At 40.4% G+C, this 23,945-nt stretch overlaps 1 long non-coding RNA gene across 1 annotated transcript in view; it reads left to right on the top strand.

The window, feature by feature from the left end:
- The first annotated feature begins 6,866 nt into the window (after positions 1-6,866).
- The window catches only part of LOC122994894, a 39,375-nt gene continuing 22,296 nt past the window's right edge, over positions 6,867-23,945 (top strand). Inside the window, exons 1-2 of the long non-coding RNA XR_006406684.1 lie at positions 6,867-7,229; positions 21,822-21,917. This is a non-coding gene — a long non-coding RNA (uncharacterized LOC122994894). The remainder of the gene's footprint in view (positions 7,230-21,821; positions 21,918-23,945) is intronic.

Below are 23,945 nucleotides of genomic sequence, written 5' to 3' on the forward strand. Positions count from 1 at the left end.
ATAAATATCAATACTGAAGACATTCATCTGACATTTAAACCCAAGGTTTATCTCACTTAACATTACAGTGGCAACATATCTTCCAGTGATGCTATAGAAAGTGCACATGGATCATAAATTTGAAAGGAAAACATATGATCATAAACAATGCAAACACTGTGTTTTGCTCCAACAAATCAAAGAAAATTCCCCCCCACCACATACACATAAAAAACTGTCTACAGGCCCACCCTCAGGACTTGCTATTTTTTCCCTCAATATAAGACAAGATAAGATAATATAAAACAAGCAAGAAAGGAAAGGTCATACAGTAAAACACATGAATTTATTTTCTTTTCCTGCAACAGGCATGTAGACTTCTTATAGAAAGAAATTGTAGAGCAGCTTTGTTATGACCAAAAGAACTGCATATTAAACTATAATGGCAGTGAATGATGACGTTTTCCTGATTTCTGAAAAAGCAATAATCAGCACCCATAGCTCCACATTTATTAGTAGATGAATGTGTAATTGCAGCACGATGCCAACACGCAAACATCGAGTAAACGCTGATCACAAAAACACATTTTACCCCAACTGGATTTTTGAGCGTCTCTTTTTAGGCCTTTGTGTTTCTCTTCCTAAATGTGCGCTTCTTTTAGCATGGGTCGCTTTTCTCCACCTAAAATTCATGAAGTATTTCTTCTGAAATTATCTCTTACCACATAGCATATATAGCATTTAAAGCTATATATATATTTATATATATGAAAGAGAGCAAACAAAAATGTATATCCCAACCAAAAAAACGTCCATTGTGTTGAATTCGATAGAGAGCTTTCAGGACTTATTCGGTTTCCATTAAGAAAATCCCTATAGCAACTCCTGTACTATAAAATATCCCTCTTTGATTTTGATTGGATTATTGTTTCTTTTTTTTTCGTTAGGCTTTAGGCTATATAATACAATTTTGAAAGAGCAGGCTCAGTAAAAGGTGCTTTTCTCCTGACAGGCTGACTCCTCAGAGAACAAACCGAGTTTGAAGTGAAGTGAAGGCGAGTTAATCTGGTAAATCATTTCAGTTTCGGGACCCATATTTAAAAAAAAAATTCGGGTAGGCCTATGTCGTCTTTCATTTAATCAGCCCCGTTAATTAGATTAAATGGTTTCAAAGAAGAAAGTACGTTATAATAATACACTGACTGCAAACACGCTGTAATCGTAGGCCCTACGTGTGGGTTAAAATCCATCTAAACGTGTTTTAAATTTAATTGCATTCCTCTATTTTAAATACAATGCAATACTGAACTTTACCCTAATTAAATGTATTTAGTGTGTTTGAGTCTCTTCCTATTAAATTATTTGTACAGTGTGTGAGTTAGAAAAAACAGTTAATTTGTCACATTTTTCAGTCTCGTGCTACATTAGTCAGAGTCGATTATTTTCTTTATGAAACACAAATAAACAGAATTAAAATAAACATGGTGTCATAACTTTGCGTTATAACGCTGCTTCAACCACGTAGATTCATCCAGGACTTTGTTTTATTTGATCTCACAAGTAATGTAACCACAGAAAGAAAAACGCACGTTTATCATTATCATGTTCTACGCAACAACAAAAAAAAAATCACAAAATTGAAAATAACGAAATCACAATTAAGGGGAAATTCTTTCATGTCTTATACTACACATGGCTGCTACTGAACATTTTATCATAACTCTCGTAAAACCATCCTATAATGCTCCTGTGATGATTTACGGTGTAAATCTGTGACACTCAGGACTCCAGTTTACATGGCCTCTCTGTAAAGGTGTAATTTATCTGCTGTATCACTGCAATCTACAGACAGGATCGCATGGTGCGTCTGTGCTGCTAAAAAGCGAGTTTCATGATCTTATTTTATCTCGATAAGATTCCTGCACGTGCTTATGTTTGAAAAATGTCTAAAATCTAATTCTAATAAATGCTCCTGCAGTGCGTTGTAGGTTTTAATTAGGCCGCACCACAATGAAGTCCCCTCTACCGTTTCATCACATTAAACCTATATCCGTTCTAGTGAATTTGAAGGGTTAATTCCAGCAGCCTGCGGTGAAGAATGCAAATGCTGATAAAGTCACTATAGGAACAGTATAATTTATTATCTGTCAGGAATAATCTATTGTGACAACAGTTCTCTCTGTTTCTCAAAAGGTCAGACTGACTAAATCTGATTGATGTCTTGTTAAAATAAAAAAAAAATAAAGGGGAAAATAAAAAACAAGACTTAAGTCAAAAGAAATATCTGACCATATATAAGAGAGCAACCATCAAATCTGAAGTCTAAATAAAAAAGAAAGAAATCAAGATAGTAAATGAACTAATATTAAACAAACGTTTTAACGCAGCAGAAATCCAAACAGTTACAGAACAGGAGTTTTCTGTCCAGTGTTTGCTGTAAGCGCCGCATTTTGATGCATCTGTAAACATCAGTCAAGTCTAACATCTTATCGAACTGGGCTGTGGCAAGAACAGCTCTCAACACCCTAAAAAAACGCAACTGTTTAACCGTATTTTAATCTTTAACACTATGAATATACACGACATTTTTACACGTTTTAATTTGGGTGATTGGAGTTGGGTGGTGTGATGGGGCGAGCCGGTTGACATGCACCTTATTGACCGTGAAGGCTGCGGCCACGTTTTCATCATCGACGTTCTCCACAAGTACCACTAGATGTCACCATTTAGTCGTGTAGTTTAAACCCACCCCCCCCCCCCCCACCCCCACCCCTCAACCTTCATCCTCCGCATCCTCATCCTCAGCCTCCAAAGCTATTCATGTAGGTGGAGCAAAGCTAAATAAGCCTGTGTACTCCTGTAAGTGCTTCACCAACATGGCTTTGTGAAAGAGTTCTCCCTCATCAATTAATTTAAGTGAAACACTCGTTCTATGTAGTCACCGTTTAAGATCTGATATAAAAGAGGAATACTCTAGTAGTAAAGACAACGGCAACATATCATAATGATGATGACGACGACGATGATGATGATATTAATTATATTAATAATAATAATGATGTAAGTTTTCACGTACATAGAGGCTAGAATATGGACTTTTGTTTGTCATCTGTATTTCAAAGGAGTAAAAAAGAATTGATTAGTGCACGGTGTGCAGGAGACACTTCACACCTTGACAACTACAGGTACGCTATTGAAAAAAACAAAAAAACAAAAACAAAAAAACAGTTAGGATACCTATTTGCCTCTTTAACTTGGAGGTGTTTCATTTTACCAATTCCATAACACTATTTCCAGTGGCAGAGGAGCGTCGCCTCTTCCTATTAGACTGTATCGAAGACTGCTGTCTGGCCTAAAAATGAAAAAAGGTGTATTTCAATATATATTTTTTGCCTCACCGAAACCCTAAGAAAATAAGATTATTTTGCTTGCGTAGTTTTAGATTAATCCTTTAATCGGCTGGTAGACAAACTATTGTCTTATATCACATCACAGCATCCTATAAGAACATTTTAAAATAGGAACGAAATTATAAGATGAAAAAAAACGACCTGTATTGTTTTGTTCGTCCTTGTTTTTAACCACAGCAGTTATCAGTGGTTCTCAGTAAAACTGTCGTTTTCTTTGGCTCGATCACGCGGCCTGATGATGTGAATGGTTGTGTGATCATAGAAACACCGTTAACTTTAACACAACCAAGTTATTTTATCAGCAAAGAGCAAACCGGGTGTCTGTGAGTGTGTTCTCCTGTACATGATTCAAATTGAAGATCACTGAACAGCCGACTGCTCTCCTACAGACTCAGGATCTATAGCCTACAGGCTGTGGTGAGGAAGGTAAGTAAAGACAAGCTGTCTGTGATTTAACCTACTAATGTTAAGGTTCTACTTTCTCCCCAAAAAGAAGTGATGTTAACGAAATACTCGACCCTGTTTCAGTGACAAAATTACACTCACCAATCTAAAGAATACATCTTTATTAAATGAACTCAATCACCTCAACCTTCCAGTTAAAACCCTTCAATGTCATTTTATGAAAAACCAAAAACAAAACAAAAAAAAAACATTTTGGAAAAAATTATCCCCAGTTTAATATTGTACAGCAAACGCGTGAATCACTACAAGTGTGTGTGTGTGTGTGTGTGTGTGTGTGTGTGTGTGTGTGTGTGTGTGTGTAACCTTCGTATTTTGGGAGGTTGTAAGAAAAAAAAATGGGCAATACACCAGAAGATGATGATTGGACTATTTAAGCTCCCTACATATAGCTTCAAGTAACGTATATATCCTAATATTTAAGGGCGAGTAATGACTAAATCATTACTTTTTAGAGTGAGGAGCCCAGCATAGGTGGGGTAACGGACTTCTGTGGCTTTGAATATCTTTAGGTGAGCCAGCCTGACCACTGGTGTTGAGCCACGAGCAGTTTAAGAGCAAGGTTCAATGACGAGGGGAGTAGCTTATAGGTGCTGCATCTGTTTTGTCTTCCAGCAGAAAGTTTCCCTGCCTGGAAAACGTCCCGCCAACTTGATAGAAACATCGCACGTTGCCAAAAATCGAGTAACAGCAGCAGCATCATTGGATTTTGTTAATTAATGGTAAGTTGAAATGTCTGATTTAAGGCATATATGCTTTCTCTGTGAGGACCAAAAAGGTGCAGTAAGTGCAGTTTTATAATAGAGAAAGAATGATAGAGATAATTATATGTAAATGTCTGTCTTCTATTTTATATTATGTGATCATGTAGATATTTTTTCTCTATGCGCAAGGCACTTGCTTGCGCGCGCTCGTCCCTGGCACCACTGAGCGCGTGCACGGACACGGAGGAGACAGCCAGAGCAATTGTAGCCTAAATGTCAGCGCTGCGTCACTGGATTTCTTACAAACTGGGCAGGAGACTTTTTGGTTATTAGTTTTCACAGAGACTATGTCCTCAACTGTTACGAGCCAGCCGCCTCGATCTTAAATCACCTCCTCAGTATTACCTCTGAATCTCCTCTATTGTTTGCCCAGCACAGAGCTCTTTGTTCATGCATGCTTGTATTTGAGTATTCAAAGGCTATCAAGGCATTTACATCATTCAGATGAAAGACAATCTTAATTACTGAGAATCGCAAATGTCGTCAATATCCTGTCACCGCAGTCAATATTACATTGTCCAACATTTTGAACACGAAGACAGAAATTTGAAGTAATAAATGTCATCGCTATAACAGCACATCAGACGCAAAAGCATGTAAAACTAGGTCAAAATAAACAATAATTGAAGAAGTATACAATGCAAATCTACCCACTGAATATGCATCAATATTAAAAATAATACGCACACCAGAGCCAACGGCGTCGGAGATTTGAGAATGGCGAAGCGGGTCGTCTCATTACGCATGGGCGGTTTTCCACGCAGGAGCCACGGTTCCCCTTCTCTTCATGTCTCCCTTCTGTCCCGTTCACATTAACGAAGCCTCTTGGAAAAACAAACAAGGCTATGTTGGCTTTCAAAACGGCAATCAAACACCCAAGAACTGGCTGGGGGGAAATTACTCCGACTGCGGCCGGGCGGACTATGTAGTAAGCTGGATTTGCATATTTTGATGCGCTAATTGCCTTGATGTATTTAAATATGGCTGCACGTAGCTGATATGCTTGTCTACGTCATTGAACGTGCCCTCGCTGTTAAACTAAAACGTGAATCCGGTTGAATCTAATGGATACGCCTGCAATTAGGCAAAAGGGGAGTAGGGGTGGGGGGCATAATATGAGAGAAGATGCTTTGCGTACCCAGTTTGATGTCTTTTCAGTCACATGATGTTTTTTTTTCCTGAGTTCTGAGGGGGTTTTGTGAGACACTCAAATACTTATAAATAGATATCGTTTTGAAAAAAGAAAAATTATTTGAAAATTGTGACCGGTGAAAATAATGGAGCTGGTTGTTTTTTTTGCGCCAAAGACAGGGAGAGAAGTGGTTTTCTAGCAGAGTAAAGCGCTCCAAGTCGTTTTGCTGTCAAAGTCAAAGTCGAGTATTATTATATATTCACGAAAACAAAAAAAAGTATGCCATCACCAAGAGAATTAACTGAGGACACAGGCTACTGGTAGGCTACTGACAAGTAGGTCACCTCATTCTAACTTTTTGTGAAAGATTTTTCTTATCTTCCCATTCCCTTCTCTCTCTCTCTCTCTCTAGGCTGTGTCTGTGTGTGTGTGTGTGTGTGTGTGTGTGTGTGTGTGTGTGTGTGTGTCCAGTAGGGGAGGGGGGCACGCGCTCTTGTGTGCGAGTCTTATAAGATTATTAGGCTACTGGGAGCAAGGTGAATTCATAAGTCTAGTGTAGGCCTATATTGTACACACAGATCCAATCAAAACATTTTGAGTGAAGTTTAAAGTGCTGTGTTTTTTCCTTCTTTTTCTTTTTATTATTGACCTCATTCTAGACTTAGTTTGGGAATTGCATGTAGCAAATCATTTCCCCTCTGTCTGGAAACCGGTAAATGCGTTCCGTTTGTCAAAGCGTGTTAGCGAAGCGCCTGCAGCAAATTCATTACCACCCAACTGCGAGGCTCACTTCGTAACCTGGTCAGGGAAAAGGAGGGAGAGGTCCACGCCAAACCGCGAACAATGCTGCCTCAGTTCGTGCGTGCAACAAAAGAACCGAGGGAACTTGTTTGAATTTCAGAGCACGTCCTCTCCTCACACAGAAGGATGGACTTTACATCCCACCCCCCCCCCCACCCCCCCCCCCACACACACACCCTTCACCCCCCACTACCCCGCCACCCCCCCACCCCTCCTCCTCCTCCTCATCATCATCATCATCACCCCCCCCCCCCCCCCCCTCTCCCCCCCCTCCCTGCTCATCCCACCCCACCACCAACAGGGGAAAAAAACTTGCACACTCTGAGAGCTCAACTGTGCATGCACTTTTCTATTTGGTGCTGGTAGACGGTAGACGTTATGGGAAAGTTGCATCTCTCTCCCTCTCCCCATTCCCTCCCTCCTTCTTCCTTCTCTTCGTCTATCATGTGCTTGGGATATGCTCATACTTTGCACAGAGCAGCTGAAGCACGCCTAATGCAGGCTACAGAGTGTTCGCGGCAATTTTAAAGTGATGCCCCCCCACCAAATAATACGGCTGGGATATTTGAGGGGAACATATACCACATCACGGTGCGCACGGACCCAACTGAACACCGCTCTTCTTCTCCTGCTCGGGACGCTTTCTGGTCGATTGCAGTGATTTGAATCGCCTTTTATAAAGTAAGTGCAACTTTTGTGCCTCCTTTAACAGGCTGCGTAGAGGGAATGGAGTGCATAAAGGTTTCCCTGTGCGTAAAAGTTAAAATATCAGGCTATCGACAAGACATAGATGTTTTTTGTGCAATTGTTTTATTAAGAGCTGATGAGGACCAATGATTTGTGATTAAATTCCACGTATTTAGAGGGAAATGTGAAGTTTTTGTGACAGTGAATGTTTCCTCGCACATTTTGGAATAAGGGCGAATAGATTAGACCTTTATAGCACCTTTTAGAAGCTACTGTATATGCTCCAACTGACCGGTAACTTATTTAAAGTCTGACACAGACGTGATGATATATATTAATAATGCTTGCTTTAATATGTTGCACTTCATGGCCGGCTTCTCTGGTTATATTCTGCCTTCTGCAATTAAGTTCACTTCAGAGTTTAATCGGCCGTATCCTCAAAACAATGCGTCTGGAGTTACATTCTTTTGTTCTTATGGTTAAAAAAACGAGCGTCTTTTTTAAAAGTGGTTTTGACATGAATTATTTTTATTAGGCCTATATATAAGACATGAAACATTTCAATATCGCTGTGACACTCAGTCTAAAGCTTTTTGACTCGATACAGTGTGATATGTGAAATGGAGAGCGATGTGTTTGAGATTATTTCAGGATAAATGGGGAAAAAAATATGGAGACTCGTTATCAGCAAATCACATAAAATCACAAGTTTATTTTGTTGTTGTTGTACAAAACGAGTTGAAATGCTTTGCCGTGACAAAAGTAAAAAAAGCTCATTACATTGAATGAGTAACGTCACCGTAATCGTCACACAATGTCTTGAAAACAAAGTGTTCATTGTGTTGTTATTCGTGCGTTATCACGCACAAAAGCATCATTTGTTGAAATAATGCAGCTGATAATACGAACACAATTGCACCCGTCTGACACTTTTTTTTGGCATCTCAGCACTGTATCATTAACCTTCACGGAAATTTAGCTTATTATAATTTCAAGAGGATCAGCAGGTTGTAAGTTTAAAAAAATGGTGTGCTGTGATTAAAGCATGGCCTCTGTGTGGGAGGCCTATTCTGAAGTCTCCTTTACCCTAATGAGGTGTGCTTTATAATGTTGATCTTCATGATATCAAGGTGGCCTTACAGTTTACCATTCATCGAATCTACATCAGGGGGGCAGAGTGATTGTAGATCAGGTTTTGGGCACTAGAAAATTGGCGATTCATTAGAAGAACAATGAAGAATATATGCGTAAATTAGTGCGTTTTGGGTATTTTCCAGTGGCCAGTCATTTGGACATATTCAGGCAACTGCTCTGTGTCATATGTTGCAGCGAGACTGTTATTTAGAAAAAAAAAGATGACTGAATCAAAGTAATAACGATGCAAGAGCTGTGACTGTGAACATAAGGGACAGGGATGTGTTTATAGTAATCCCTTATGGAAATGCACAGGGCCTCGTGAATCATATTTGCTCATTAAAGAACCGCTGCTTTGCCCCTCCCACCAACGAAACCGGGTTAACTTGTGAGGCAGATCTAAAACTGTCGCAACTGAATGGGACACCTGAAGGAAGTCAAAAAAGTTGATGATGCCATTGACAAATAATACGGTTTTAATTTGTCACCACCTGATAGTCCACATGTCATGTAGCCTACACACACACACACACACACGCACACACACACACATGCACACAAGCTCTCTCTCTCACATGCAGACACAACTTGAATTGAGTCAATTACATCCAGAGACTAACTTTTTTTTCTGAACTGGGGGGGGGGTGTTTTATGGTCCGAGGAGAATCAAAGTTGTGCAAAAGGTACCATAAACTGACTCGGTAACCTGCAGTTGCACGCTCCTGCGCATGATCCATCACATGTTTCACTGCCTGGTATTGTTGACTCAGTTACAAAGATCCTATATATTGACCCATATGTGCTGAGCTATCGGTTAACTTCTTTCATTTCTGTGGAAAAGTGAGCGGGGTTAACACACGCAGGCTACACGGTGAAGCGCTTGGGTTTTATTTCGTGTGAAGCGACATCGCCAGCCTACCTGAATAGACCATTGTGGTCTACCCTTCGGATGCGACGATGACAAAAAAGAAAAGAAAAAAAAAACACAAGAGACTAGTAAGGATTTCGACGCAAAACCGAGTACGTGAGAGCAATTTAACTCCTAATGAGCCTCATATGTGAATGGGAGCAATAAGCGAGTAGCGTGTTATTGCGAATAGAAAATTACAGCCTACATTGGATAGACAGAAGACGCTGGCGCTCACGCAGCTCCGCGATGCTCTCTTCATTGAGTTGTTTCATTATTTATTGTTTAAAGGCTGCTAACTGATCGCATCTCCCATTAAAATCAATTGAATCGCTCTCATTCTGTGTAAAAAGCATATGGTCTCTCTGCCATCCATTTTCATTCCTGTGTGAGAGAAGGCGTGCAGACTACTCGCTGCAAGGCGGACTTACTCCAACGCGCGCTGTGTAATGGATGGAGATTGTGCATGGATAGGAGGGTGCATTTGCGATTTTTTTCATGACATCACCGCAGTTACATTGTCGTGGTCCGAGGCCTTTGACCTCACCGGGGTTGGTCCATATTTTGGCCACCCCCAGCCCCCTATCCTTCGGGGATGGCCCTTATTCCCCCACTCTTTTCAGATCGACCGACCATGCAGCCCGCAGAACGGACCCTTTGGCTCAGAGTCATCGGCTTTATCTCTCCTTAAGTACACGCTGGATGTGAACGGACAACTTGACACTCTTTGGCCAAAAAAAAACAAGCTCCTGTCTTCATAATCCGAAACATTTGCGTCGTAATTCCCTGTGCCGTTATTGCACTTTCCACAGGAAACCGGATTTCCCCCCTTCTCCACCGTGTTTCTTCTCCGCCGGCCTCACAGGATATCTATTGCTACTGCCACAACCACTTAATAGAGGCGAAAGAGCCTTTTGTGGGATTGAAGGTATTTGCATTGCAAATTAGGGCCCCTGTGCAAGGATGACTGCACCTTACCGCGATTTTCAAGGCCTACTTCAACTCAGTAATATTGGTTAATGTCAAGTGAATATGACATTAACATTGGGATTATATATCATTTTTTCGAAGAATTGCCGCCTTTTTGCACTGGGTGTATAACAGTTCGGGCTGTGCAGTAGTGGCCCTCAATGGCAAAAAGGGAATATAAGGAATATAATGCACAATGTGACTTGAAAAAGGACACTGATGTCTTTTGCTAAATTTATTTGAGTTCTGAGAGATGGAAACTTGGAGACCAGAAGAGGAAATGTACATGTGGATTATTGCTGAAGAATGGGAAGTGGGTTGTTATCTTTGGTTATCTAGCTGTATGAGTGTTCTGCTCGTCATAAAGCTAGATAACCGAAAGTAAAAACTACTTCCAGACTCATCGAGGACTTGTGGAAGACTCATGATATTTTTTACTCCATTTTCCCATGGACCTGAGATTATAGATGCTATTCATCTATCTGACTTTATTTTGTCATTTTTCCACAATGTACATACAAGTTTATCATTTAAGATATGTTCACCAGGAGGGAATAGTTTTTGCAACTCCTCAATTTATTTAGCAACGTTTTCAGGGGCTATAATGTACATTACTGTTGTACACACGTGCGTGCGCTCACTCATCCACATTTAAACACACACACACACACACACACACACACACACACACACACACACACACACACTGAACTTCCCTTCAGGCCAGATATTGCATGTTAATATTTATAGCCTATTTGATCCTATAACATGAGGTATGATTTTAAATTGTATTTAATCTGAATGAAATTTCAACATAGGATCCATGTGAGCATTTTATGGGAATGAAAGAGTGACATTCAGAGCTTCTGTTGAAACCCACGTGTACCCCTCCATGCTTCTTATTTCAGCATGATCGAGTCCGGCCAGGAAACGGCGCTGGCATCCCAAACAGTAATAATTAGGACGTATAGTGAACTGACAAAAATGGAGGGACAGAGAGAGAGAAAGAGAGAAGGAGAGAGAGAGAGAGGTGGGGGAGTGGGGTTATGAGAAGGAGGGAGGTGGCAGAAGAGGGAGGGGAGGAAGGAGGGAGGGAGTGAGGGGATTGGGGAGATGGGGGGGTCGGGCCTGCTTAATTGATTCCGTTAACCGCAGTGCAGGAGATGTGAACGACTGGACGATCCCATTCCCACGCTCGGTGGGGCAAGTGGCAATGCCATGCCCAGGCCCAATATGACAGACAGCGCCGTGAGGAAGGGCTGGGAGGAGGAGGGGGGAGGGGGGGATGGGGGCCGACAGGGGTCATGAAAAGACGTCAAGTGCACCAGACTCATCTGCATCCCCAAAGAAAGAGGCGACGTTTCCCAGCCCCAGCCGACGCGGCGCTCCTAAACTTGGAGTAGTAACGGTCTTGAATGCGTAATGTCTCGCCAATTGTACTGATAATGAGAACTTAGGGTCATTATCTTAAAACTATGCGGGTTTATGAATTTGAAAGGGATGTGCTACAACTCTGTAATCCTGTATGGCCCCACTTGAGCGCGCGGATCCAGGCGTTATACTTGTCCTGAGAATTAGTAGCTTGTAGCGCAGATAATGTTGCATAAAGAAGTCTGGGGCATTTGAATAGGTGACATCTCGTGCATTGTTTGAATTTGAACTTGACCATGAGTGGAGGATGATTGTTTGAAATTAAAGTTGTTAGAGGAACAATTGTTTAGGAGGCATATTAGTATAGGGTGAAATATTGGTATTATAAATCCATATAAAACGGCATATTTTATACTTAACTATATTAACAGGTCAGTGGACACGGCTTTCCTCAAATATTTTAAAAATACAGTTATAATTGATTTTTTTGTCTGTTTAAGTAGTAGTGAGAAGCTTTGCACTTATAGCTAAGTTTATTTCAAAGTCTAACATAAAATACAATAAATTGTTTTGAGCTTTTCCAAATACACACAGCTTGAGGTGACTGTTACGCACTTGATGATTGCTGGATCTGTCAGCTGAGAGGCTGTTTCCGGTGTAGACCACGTGCTTAAAACAAGCCTTTAATGACAGAGTTTGATCATTCAAGAATTGATTTTTATCTATTTTTAGGCTACTGTGCTTTTGAAAGTGTGTATTCTTTTCTTTCTGTTTCTTCTTTTTTTAACATATCCGATTAAGTCATGGTTCAAGTACAGGATTGGTTCAGTAATCTGTGATGTTTGCAATCGAGGATTATATATTATTCAAATGCAGAGTTAAACAGAGCCAGAACAGAAACAGAGTCAACTCCGCCTTTGCTGAAAAGGTCTCTTGCCGACTTTCTCACACCGTCAGACAAAACTAGTGTCTCTTGTTCCCGACCTCTGTCAAAGACAGCATACAATATCAGGTCGTTTGCCCGAGAGAAAATTTGAGAACACAGTTTGGGCAGCGGTGAATAAAACAAGTCTTATTGTCCTTGGTTAAGTCGATTGAAATCGTCGTCCAGCTTTATGAAAGGGAACAGTGTTTTAATCTGGGGCCACACCAAACGTCAACCCAGAGTAGGAAAAAGAAAAAAAAAAAAAACTCGGCGTCTGTAACTAAGCTACCATCTCCTCTCTTCACTAAACTACAACAGCACCTCCAGTATGATGTATTTTATTTCCTACTTTATCTTTTTAGAATAGTGGCTCATTTTATGAATTCTTCATTCCAACAACAAATTGAGAACAAACCTGCCCTTGTATATTTTGATTAAACCTATAATTATCAGATTAGACATATTTTTTTTAGGTTTGGAGGCTACACACAAGATAAACTATCCACTCACTTGATTCACCCTTACACTCTACTAACCTTTAGGCCCATCTTCTAAAGCGTCAAAAAAAAAAAAAGATCTTAGTCCACCCTGTCAGTAGGAAATCCAATGCAATGCTGAGATGTACTGTTACCAGGAGAGAGCAGCATCACCTGTCTCACACAGCTGCAAATCACACTTGCATGCATCTCCCTTCTCAGCCACTTTCAGTATTCCTGGATTGCATAGAGAAGAGATGCAGTGTGGGAAGCAGTTTGCACCGCCTTTACTGCCTGTCTTTGAAGATTGAGTAAATCTCACAAACTTCATTCACATTAATGCTTTTTATAAACACTGGCAATCACTGCTGCTACCAGTCTTTAAAAATAATGAACTGTGTTCTCTATCAGTGATGACGTGGCCTCCATATCTAAATTTCAAATTTACATTATAGTGTAATGGTGCATTTCTATTCTTCCTCGTGTTTCTGTAATTGAGAGTTGTGTCATATTGGTGTGTGAGGTGGCCAAAAGTATGCTTTTATATTGTGTATGGAGTGTTCTTACCATACAAGCGTGTTGCTGAAAAGAGAGGCCCTGCCATTCATTTCCCAGCTCCCCATTTCCATATATATATATAAATATAGGCGTGTGATTTGACTATGCGTGCAGAAAGGGGTGGTGACGGTCCCCCTTCCTTCTTCTCTGTAAATGGGGGCTATGCGCTTGGCTGTGCCCTCCTTCCACGCTCAAATATACAGTGCGCCACAGCCATTGTGGTCACGTGATTTGTTGAGTAACAAAACCATGGCGACCATGGAAGGTGTTTTCATATTCATTGGACGGGCAATCAGCATATTTTATGTGAGCATGCCTGAGGTTTTTATGTGCTTTCTCTGTGCCCCTGTGCTGCGTATGGCAGGTGCAGTAGCAGGTTTATAATATGTTTCGGCCCTGGGTAATTTCTGTGCCAGACAAAGGATGTGAATATACTCGTCATACGGGTGCGATTTGTTAATATGTGTTGCATGGCTGTATTTTTTTGTTACTCATTGTGGCCTACCCCCAGATTGTTTTGCAGTGACAAAGTGGTTGAATATCTGGGTTCTTTTTCAGTGGGAAAGGCTGTCAGAAGCATCATCTTCAGTATTAGCCTGCTACAGTCCAAACTATTTTATCCAGGTTCACTGAGCAGAAATGCAGGGCTGCCTTCATGCTGCTGAGGCTGACTGGCTCCATGTGTTTCTATGTTTGTATGTCTGTGTTTGCAAGATTGTGTGTATGTAGTCCTGTGCATTTGTCTCTGCGATTAACTAACCCAGACGTCTCGGATAGCTCGTGAGGCTACTACATCATGTTGATGAAAGGGAACAATAGCAGTGTCTCAGTCAACAACGTCTGTCTGTCTGGCTTGGGCCGTGTCTCTCTCTCTCTCTCTTGCTCTGTGTGTGTGTGTCTCCTGGACATGAACTTGAACTTGAGACAGGCAGCCAGACACCATCTGTGCACCAGGGGTAATGAATTCAGTGCATTCATAGCTGTGGTGCAAGCCTAGGCCACCACCACCCATTGATGAGCAGATGACCCCTATAGTCTGAGTTAGCTCTTCATCACTAATAGAATTCAACAATACCAGCTGGTAGGGGAGTTTATTTTGGCTGTTTGCCTTTCGAGAAATAAGAGTAGTGGTGTGTCAGTAGTGGCGGAGCATACATGTGTGTGTTCAGTATGCTTGCATGCATGTGTCTGCTTGTCAGTGTTTGAGCATGCATGTCTTGTTATACAAAATGAAATCTGAAGCCCTGCATGTTTTCCTCCCTGTTTATCTTTGTCTATGATTTTTTTTAAATTTTATTTTATGGCTTTTCTCAATGGGTAGGAGCTGTACGTGGTGTTATTTTTAAGTGCTTTTGTTTTTATTAAAGGACATCAAAAATCTTTGTCTCACTATCTGGTGTATGCAAATTAATTGTCATGCACCTTCTCCTTTCCCATATGCTGGTACTTTCCCTATTAAAGCACTGGCCTGCTATTTTAATGGCGGATCCATGCTGAATTTACTGCCTTGATAATTGAAAGGGCCGGTTCAGTATTTCCCCTGATAAAGGGTAGTAAATGAATGAGGCATAAACCTTAAACAAGCCAGGCACAATGTGAATTCCTGCAGGCCCTCCTTCTCTTCCTTCTTCTCCTCCTCCTCCTCCTCCTCCTCCTCCTCCTCCTTCTCTTCCTCGAGCTCAAGCTTCTGTCACAATCACAGGCACACACACACGCATGCGCACACACAATAAGGCTTTTCCCTCTGGTTGGTGTCGCCACGGCAACGGTAGGTGAGATCACCATGCGAATGGCAGCATCAGCCCCTGCCAATGCAGGACTGGTTCCTGGTTTCTGTGTGTGTGTGTGTGTGTGTGTGTGTGTGTGTATGCGTGTGTGTGCGTGCGTGCTGTATGCATGAAACTAGAATGCCACCCACTCCTTGTCTCCATGGCTCAGTGTAGACACACATTACAGTGTTCAAGTATGCTTCCTATGAGGTAATCTCACATACAACAGTTGATTTTTAATGGATTTAGTAACATTCACTCATTAAATTGAGGTCATGATGTTCTTAGCTGCTTGATGAAGTCTGATGAGTCTGAGGCTGTGGTTTATATATAGCAAAATCTGAGTTTTGGTCTTTTACACACATACACACACAAACACATGAAAGGTGTCACTGGCTTCATTAATGGTGTCATCACCGATTAACAGGGATCTGATCGACCTCCCTCCACAACAGATCAGCCAGCCATAACTTGCCAATAATCCACTGAGGAATGTCATGGTTGGGCCCTTTTTAATGACATCATGCATGGCCACTTGAGCGTCTTGTGGGGAGCAGCGGGCATGCTGTGCTCTGCCACGCTGTATGGCCCTCCCCTTCAGCTAACTGCGTGGATATGCATGGCCGACATGTTAGACAGGCACCTTGCTCTCCGTCTCTGTGCTGTTGAAGATCTACTTCCATCCGTAACTCAACGTGATTGTGTTCGAAAGTGATAACGTTGTGCCGTATGTGTGGTGCAGGTTTGTTGTTGTCTTGCAGAATGAGATTGCTCAGCTCTCGTGGTATTAAAATGGTCTCTTTGGTAGTTATGACACAGAATAATATGCAACCAATAAGTAGTCAAACTTTTGCAGTATTTACCACAAGGTGAAACCTAGAACTAAGAGTGAGTCCCAGAAAATGTGTCAGTATACGAACACTATGCTCATGGCACAGATGCTCTCAGACTAATTGTGTGATTGGCTGCAAACATAATTGGCCTATTTAAATTTGTAAGCATGAGTTTATTCCCTTAATTGTCCATCGAGGTGACAGTTACAACAAGTAAGGCTGGAGCGAAGCCAAAATCTGAATTATCTAATCTAAATTAGACACAGCAGAGGCTCTCGTCGATATTTTGCCTAGACCTGCTTTAAATTCTCCATCTGCATGCTTGTCCGACAGACTGCCACAGCAACCCTATATTTCTCTTACATTTTAGCTCTGACCATAGAACCTGATGACTGATTGGCAAAAAGGCTCAGTCTAGAGGCAATAAAGAGAGAACAGAAAAGGATGAATAAATTAGGAAATGATTTTGAGATAAAGAAAACAACTCAATAGGTCTACAACTATTTTGATTAGAGGGGAATATGTGGCCAAATTATGTTTTGAAATATCTTCATCTTTAGACATAATTCAAATGGCAAAGTATGAGTACCAGTCGTCATTTTTGTTTATTTTTTTTGATACACAAAATGTCTTTAACTGCAGACATTGTAGGATTTTAGGTAGAATACGGTGTTAATGCCACATTATATACTTTTTACCTGTATTGCCAATGATAATAATGCCAACAACTAGACTTTCAGCTACTTAGCTGCAAGATGAGATATCAATACTGTGGCAGCAGCAGAGCACAATCAGGCTGTGTGTATAAATGCTATTTTTGCACTACAGGTCTAAAGCTGGCTGTCAGCCTGTCTTCTAGGATATCTGTGCTCCGCTGACTTTTGATTATGCAAATACTATGCAGTATAAATAAATTAGTATAATTGCATCTGAAATATGCTTTGAATCTTCCTAGAAGATGGAAGGGTGTAAATAATATATTTCATGTCGCTGCATTATTCATCCTCTATTAATTACAAACATTGGAGCATAGAGTCTCAATGTGCAACATGCGATACTCTCCATTTAAGTGGTCTGGATGTTGTTTTTTATATACAATATACTGCATGTATGTCCACGATCTATCAATATCAAGGTACTTGTTGTAAATTATAATGCTAATTGTCTCTCATTGTATTCACTGTCAATCTCCCATTAGTGTACTCCTAACACTCGCAGCCTAATATAGTTTCTAAACCTGAATTGAATTTTATTGTTTAAAAGGTAATTAATATGTGAACCAGCTCTGACTGTAAAACACATTGTCCCTGTATTTATTGTGCGAGTATCCAGATGTAATTTTTTTTTTTTACATTATACATAAATACGTCTGTATTAAGTATCATTTCAAAAAATGGGAAGTGCTTTAGAAAACATTAAATAAGCATAAATACCATAGACGCTTCGCCACTGCAATTAAGATATGCCAGGCTTCCCGCTCTTTTTAAAGCATATGGTATCGAGGCCTAGATGCAATTTGAATACGGTGAACCATTTGAAAAATATATGCTGTTCGACAATTAAATTATATGGGCTTTCAGACTTGGGGGCCAGTACCAGCGCATATAGAATAGTGAGCAGTAGTTGCTACGCTCGCATTAGCATCTGGCTCTTTTATGTAAATTTGATGAGAAAGGACTCATGCATATACGCCAGGGCTGGGGTGTACTCGCCTAATATCCTTATTAGAGAGGGGTGAATTAAATATTTATTAGGGGGGCTAAGGGTTAGGAGGGGGGCCTGTCCTGTGTTGTCGTGAGGACCCGAGGTGGAAGAAGGGGGAAAGAGAGGAGGAGGTTGGCTTTCTCTATGAGTGTCTCTCTCTGCCTCAAGGTGCCACCATCTTAAGGCGTTTGGCAGTAGTGAGAGTGTGAGGAGGGTAGACCTAAAATGTCCGCTGGCATAGACACGCGCACGCATACACATTAATGCATACAAATTTCTGTGCAGGATGTGGACAGGAATACGGCGCTCTGAAAGTCAATTATTCAATTACTGTCATCGGCAGCTATGCATGCTGAGCATTTCATTTGCATGTATTAATGCCCTCGATTACTGTCACCTACGAGATCGACCTGTGTTTAGCTTTCTAATGCACGCTGGTTATTGGGTATGCAGTGCTAATACTTGCACCATGGCCATCAGAACTAAACTGATATTTGCTCATATTCTGAGGGTTTCAATTAGCCATTTCTTCTATTTTTTCAGCCAATTAGAGAGAATTTGTAGGTTGGCTTTTATTGAGTATATTTAGACAAAAACTGTAATGGGACAGACAATGCACTTCTTTTTGAAAATATTTCAAGTTACATGTATTTGTGGGTTTATTTATAGTGTTAAACTGTTCATCAAATTATTTAGTTACTTACTTTAGTTACTGTAATTTTCAACCAGAGTTTGTCACTTCAAAGCTCCTCAAACTATAGAAACAACTATATAAGAAAAGTATCAGGTATTTACCTAATACTTTTATGATTAACGTACAGCACTGTGCCTTTTGTGAACAGTTACTCATAAAACATTTTCTTTTTGTGAGAGTGTAAATGATACCTCTCTTAAAACTGCAACACAAAAAAACGACAATACAAATTCTATAGAGCAGAGAAAGGAAGCCAGTGACAATATTACCAATTTATGTAAATCAGCGCTATACTGTTCTCTCCATCATTTTCTGTCTCCTTCCCTCTTACTCACTCTGTCTGTCACATACACACACTGTAGCTGACCTCTTCTATCCGTTAATTATCATAAATGTGCTTAGTGAGGCAGCACACACACACACACACACACACATACAGCACACAAACACACATTGTTCGGTGAGATACAGCCACAGCATTAGCATTCCCTTTCATCCTGAAGTGCTCCTGAGGCATAGCATGAAGAAGAATGTGCAGGAAATTATTCAAGATGAATTATACCACACATCATCCCCATTTTTCGGGCCAAGACACACACACTCACACACACACACCACACACACACACACACATATATATATGTATGTGGTTCACCGGTTTAGAAAAAAATATTATCAGAGGTATTTGATTACTGTTACAATTAGAATATTGGTTTATATTGGTTGCTGATGTGTACATTTGATTGTATGCATACATGGATGTTTAACTGGAAGTCATCGCATTCATATAATACAAGTGTGACTGTGTATGTGTAAAATATATCTGTGTGAGCTGTGCGTCCTTGCATAGTCAGCCTGTTATCCCTTTTTAGATGCATAAAGTACATATACAATATCAGCTGTTCCCCTTCCCTACCCCACCATTTCCTCTGATGAGTGGTACGCCCCGGCGTGCTGCCAAAGAAGTGAGAATAATTAAACGGCTGCGTGTTTGAGCCTGGCGTTGGCTAATGGATTGTTACCGGGAGGAAATGAGACAGGCAGCATGGGGGAGCTGGGTGGCAAAGCAGACCTGGACTTTGGATAATGAAACACTGTAAGCCACCGGGGTGGAGAGTAGACACACCTCTCGTAAAGGGAATGCTTTTGTTCTATGACTACTTCTTTTTGTCATATAGGTAGGTGCAATTGGTGAGGAGTCACACAATGTGAGAAAGGCAGAGTCAGTTATCACATTAGTCAAGATATATGTGGTTTTTCTAGTATGAAATGTCTTACAGTATGTTTCATATCAATGCAGCTCATTTAAAAATCATTTTTATTTTTCCGTTCTATAATAATAATCCTTGTGGGTGTCTAATGTTTGTGTATATTCCTCTTTTCTTCTTTCCTCTTATATTGGCTGTGTATGTCTGACTATATACATGAGCGCAATTTGCATTAGGTTTAGCATCCTCTGCATCACCACGCTGCTGCTTTGGGGAGATCAGGAGTTGATTCCTGGCACTGTCGTCGCCGGTGTCGCCCTCCTACCCCCCACACATGTAGGCTAGAAGCAGAGTAGTGGTGGGGTGAGGCGGGGGGAGGGGGGGGGGGCGGTGGTATGGAGGAGGGAGATAGAGGAGCAGGAGGGAGATGGGATGAGACAAACCACACAAGCTGCAAAGGGAACGGGGTGAAGGTGGAGGGGGAGTGCTGTATAGTTACCCTAAACCCTGCCGTAGGGCTAGAAACACACACATGTATGCACACATATTGGTTTGCCACATAACCACAAGACACACTTAGAACCGTGTAGAACATTGCAATGGGGAGTATGAGAATATGCCCTAAATAAAGATATCCTAATTGTTTTTATTGGTTCTGCTTATTTCTCATGAAGTGTTAATTGAATTTAAAGGTTATAGTTGTCTGGATTTCATGCCTTTTTTTTCAGGATTCATGTTTTAATGCATTTTTGCAGTTTGTATTTGATGATAGAAAACATGAATAAAATTGAGAACTAAATCATAAGAATCTTGTGTGGTTGCATTATTAATTCTTGCCATGTAGCATCCTGACAGTGCAAGTTTGTGGTTGTGTATGTGCGTGTGTGCTTTGATATGGGGCTCTAATAAAACGTGGCATCTGTCAGTTTCATACATGCCAGAGGAGCCTCATGATCACTTGGGAACACAACAGAAAAGAAATCCAGAGTAAAGGAACTACATATACTGTATATTCCTGTATATATCCTAAATCACCACCACATGGAAACGAAAATAGCTTTGGATAAAAAGCAAAGAAAAAAAGATTTAAATTAAAAAAAATAATAATTTTTTTAATGTCAAAAGTGTACTTTTTATCATTCATGTTCAACTGTAGTATTTTGACATCTGACCAGTTTTTGCCTGGGTAATCTTAGACCTATCTTCACATGAGGAGAATGTCAGCAGTCACATCTATTTACAGAGATAAAGGATCACAATGAAAAGAAAAAGAGAGAAAAGAAAAAAAACCCTGCAAAAGGATACAATCGTTGATTCAAGTTCATCGGCATGTTCTTGTGTTCTCTCAGGTCAAAAATAACCATAGGCTGCAACAATATATTATGGTTGCCTTTGACCTTAAATGGACTTGTCCTTTAGCCTTGACATTTGACCTGCTAACCCTCCAGTGAGAGGAGGCACAGGTCAAGGGTGTTTGGGTTCAACAACACAGCTGTTGAGACAGCTTCAGCGCACACCAGAATTAGCCTGGAAGACTTTATTTCTTAGACTAAAATTATCTCAATTCTTCTCATGTTTAATATGAAATATTTAAATATCAATAATTTACATATACTTAGAATATAACCTCCATAATCCAACTTTACACTTCTAAATTAACAAAGTTTCATATTGATATTTAGAAGTATGAAAAAGACATGACCTTCAAATGATCTGTAAACCAGCTGTGAAGGTCTCAGGTTGACTTGCTATTTGTGGCAAAGTGTAGAGGGTTGTGAAGACATTTGCACAAAGTTATTGCCAATTTGAAATTCTGCAGGTAAACCTAGCTATGGTAAATGCTACCTCTGTTTCCTTCTCCCACCATATAAATGTGCGTTTGCTTTTCTTTCTTTTTTTAGTGGATACATGTTAATTGTGATTTGCTCAAGAAGAGTTATTCAACATGTAAAGGTTACCTCTTGGTAAACGTATTCACACCCTGCCTGTGTGTGTGTGCGTGTGTGTGTGTGCGTGTGTGTGTGTTCTATTGCTGCAGTGATGGAGAAAAGGAGCTATGGAGGACGGCAGGCAGCAGGAAGTAGAGGTCAACGCGAGATCTCTGGGATTTTGCTCTCCACTGGACCCACATGAGGTAAGCTTGGGTTAATAAACCAAAATGTGTGTGTGTGTCTGTGTGTGTGTGTGTGTGTGTATTAGCCTATACGGGATAAATGTGCACATGTGCCACCACCATGTCAATATTTAGTATTTGCCTGTTATCCATTTTTGTATCCAGCAGAAACTACCCTAATTCAGCATAATCCTAAACCGTATTATTACGTATTTGTGGGTTTACTGTGACCTCTGGTAATTCAAGGACAAATCATTTAAATGAAACTCACACTAGGAATGTTTTGCTGGCAGTGAATTTTCATTTTCATTCTTTTTTTCCAATTCACAAATCAGAATCACTTAGCTAAGATTTTTTTACTGGACAAATGTCATGGTCTCTTGAAGCTTTTCATAATTATCTGAAAAATGTTTAAAAAAAAAAAAAAACTAAGTATTGAAAATATTGTCAAAAACAGCCAAATTTCTTTGTTGGCAGGGGATTTTGACTGAGTGTTTTTCCCATCTGCGCCCATCTCTGCTGATGTGTGAGTCTGTGTCTGTGTGTGTCTATTTGCCTGCAGCAAAGTTAGCCCATGTGTGTGTTGGATAAAGGCAGAGATGTTAGTAGTGGTCCAGAGGACACAGTAAACAGAATAACAGCGGTTTGAAGGGAGCTCAGGCGATGTGATCGTGGGCAATATCAAATCCCATGACCTATTCTTTGCCCTGTGGTCCATACCAAAGACAAGAAGAACAGGCGAAACAGAGGTTACTGTTCACTGTTCATCATCACAAAAATACAATACACACACACACACACACACACACACACATACACACACCAACAGTAGATACAACCAGGAAGTGATTTCAAAAATTTCCTCAAGCCATTGAAATCCATGCGGTAACACTAATTGCCCTCGGCCCTGGCATTGTTTGTGTTGCGTGGAGGACATCTCGCTCTATCAATTAGACCTCCAGGCATTATTACATGTGATATTTTATGTTATTGAAGCGAGACAAACATTTTAATGAGCTTATTCTGCTCTCACGACAAGAAAATGCTTATTATATTAGTTGGCAGCAGCAATTGATTTCCATTTGCGTATACTTTATTTCAACTTTGACCCCATTTTTCTTACAACTAGGTGACCTCTAGAGAGGCTGATGTGGTGTAAAAGTGTAGGGATATTAGGTGCACACATTGTGCACGACTAGTAACTATGATTGACAAAGTGTCATTGTACCATAGTACCTGTGCCATGCTTATTCTCTTGATGGTAAAAAAAAATACCACACAGCGGCACCTTTAGTATGAAGAAAAAAAAATTAAACCAAATGAAAATACCCCAGTGACTCTACATGTTCTGTGTTAAAAGTTTTCAAAGTCAAAAGTTTATTTCTCAGTGATTCTAAAAAAATAAGGGATTGCAGTGGTATGAGGTGGTATGTCAGCACCCATGGGCCTCAGTGTGCGGTGGTGTTACTCCTCCTAATTACTCCCAATACTCACACACATTTGGTGGTCTGCTCAGAAGGGCCAATTAGAAGGTTAGGGCAAGTCACTGGGTAGGAAAAGTCAGTGCTCAAGTCTGTAGACATCTTGACTGTACCACAGAGAGATAGCATCTTATAGTGAACTCGAATAGCGAATTACTTTTTTGTATAAAATTAACACCTTTATTGCCTTAAAAAGTGTTTTAAATTGAATATCTATTAACTTCAACATTGGTGTTTTTTCTGCATTTAATGTATATATATTATGTTATTCCAACATAATTTCAGCTAAGCATTTATTGCTGCATTATTGGTGATATTGAGTGTGGCCAGGATCATTATTGATAGTGTTAATCAGGCTGATCAAAGAAGTCATGTGTGAAAAAAGTGAAAGCTATTAGCCCTTTGTGAAAGAGGATGTTGTTACCTGAAGACTTCAAAATTGTGTCACTGTATAATATAGAACGGGTCAGCACTTTGCCCGACAGTATTAAAAAGATTAACTTTGGGTTCAAAAAATCTTGTTTTATTAGTTTCAATGGTCAGAATTTTCACTGGATGATCCAATGAG

The sequence above is a fragment of the Thunnus albacares genome, chromosome 2 (assembly GCF_914725855.1).
Source record: "Thunnus albacares chromosome 2, fThuAlb1.1, whole genome shotgun sequence".
Taxonomy (NCBI): Eukaryota; Metazoa; Chordata; class Actinopteri; order Scombriformes; family Scombridae; genus Thunnus; species Thunnus albacares.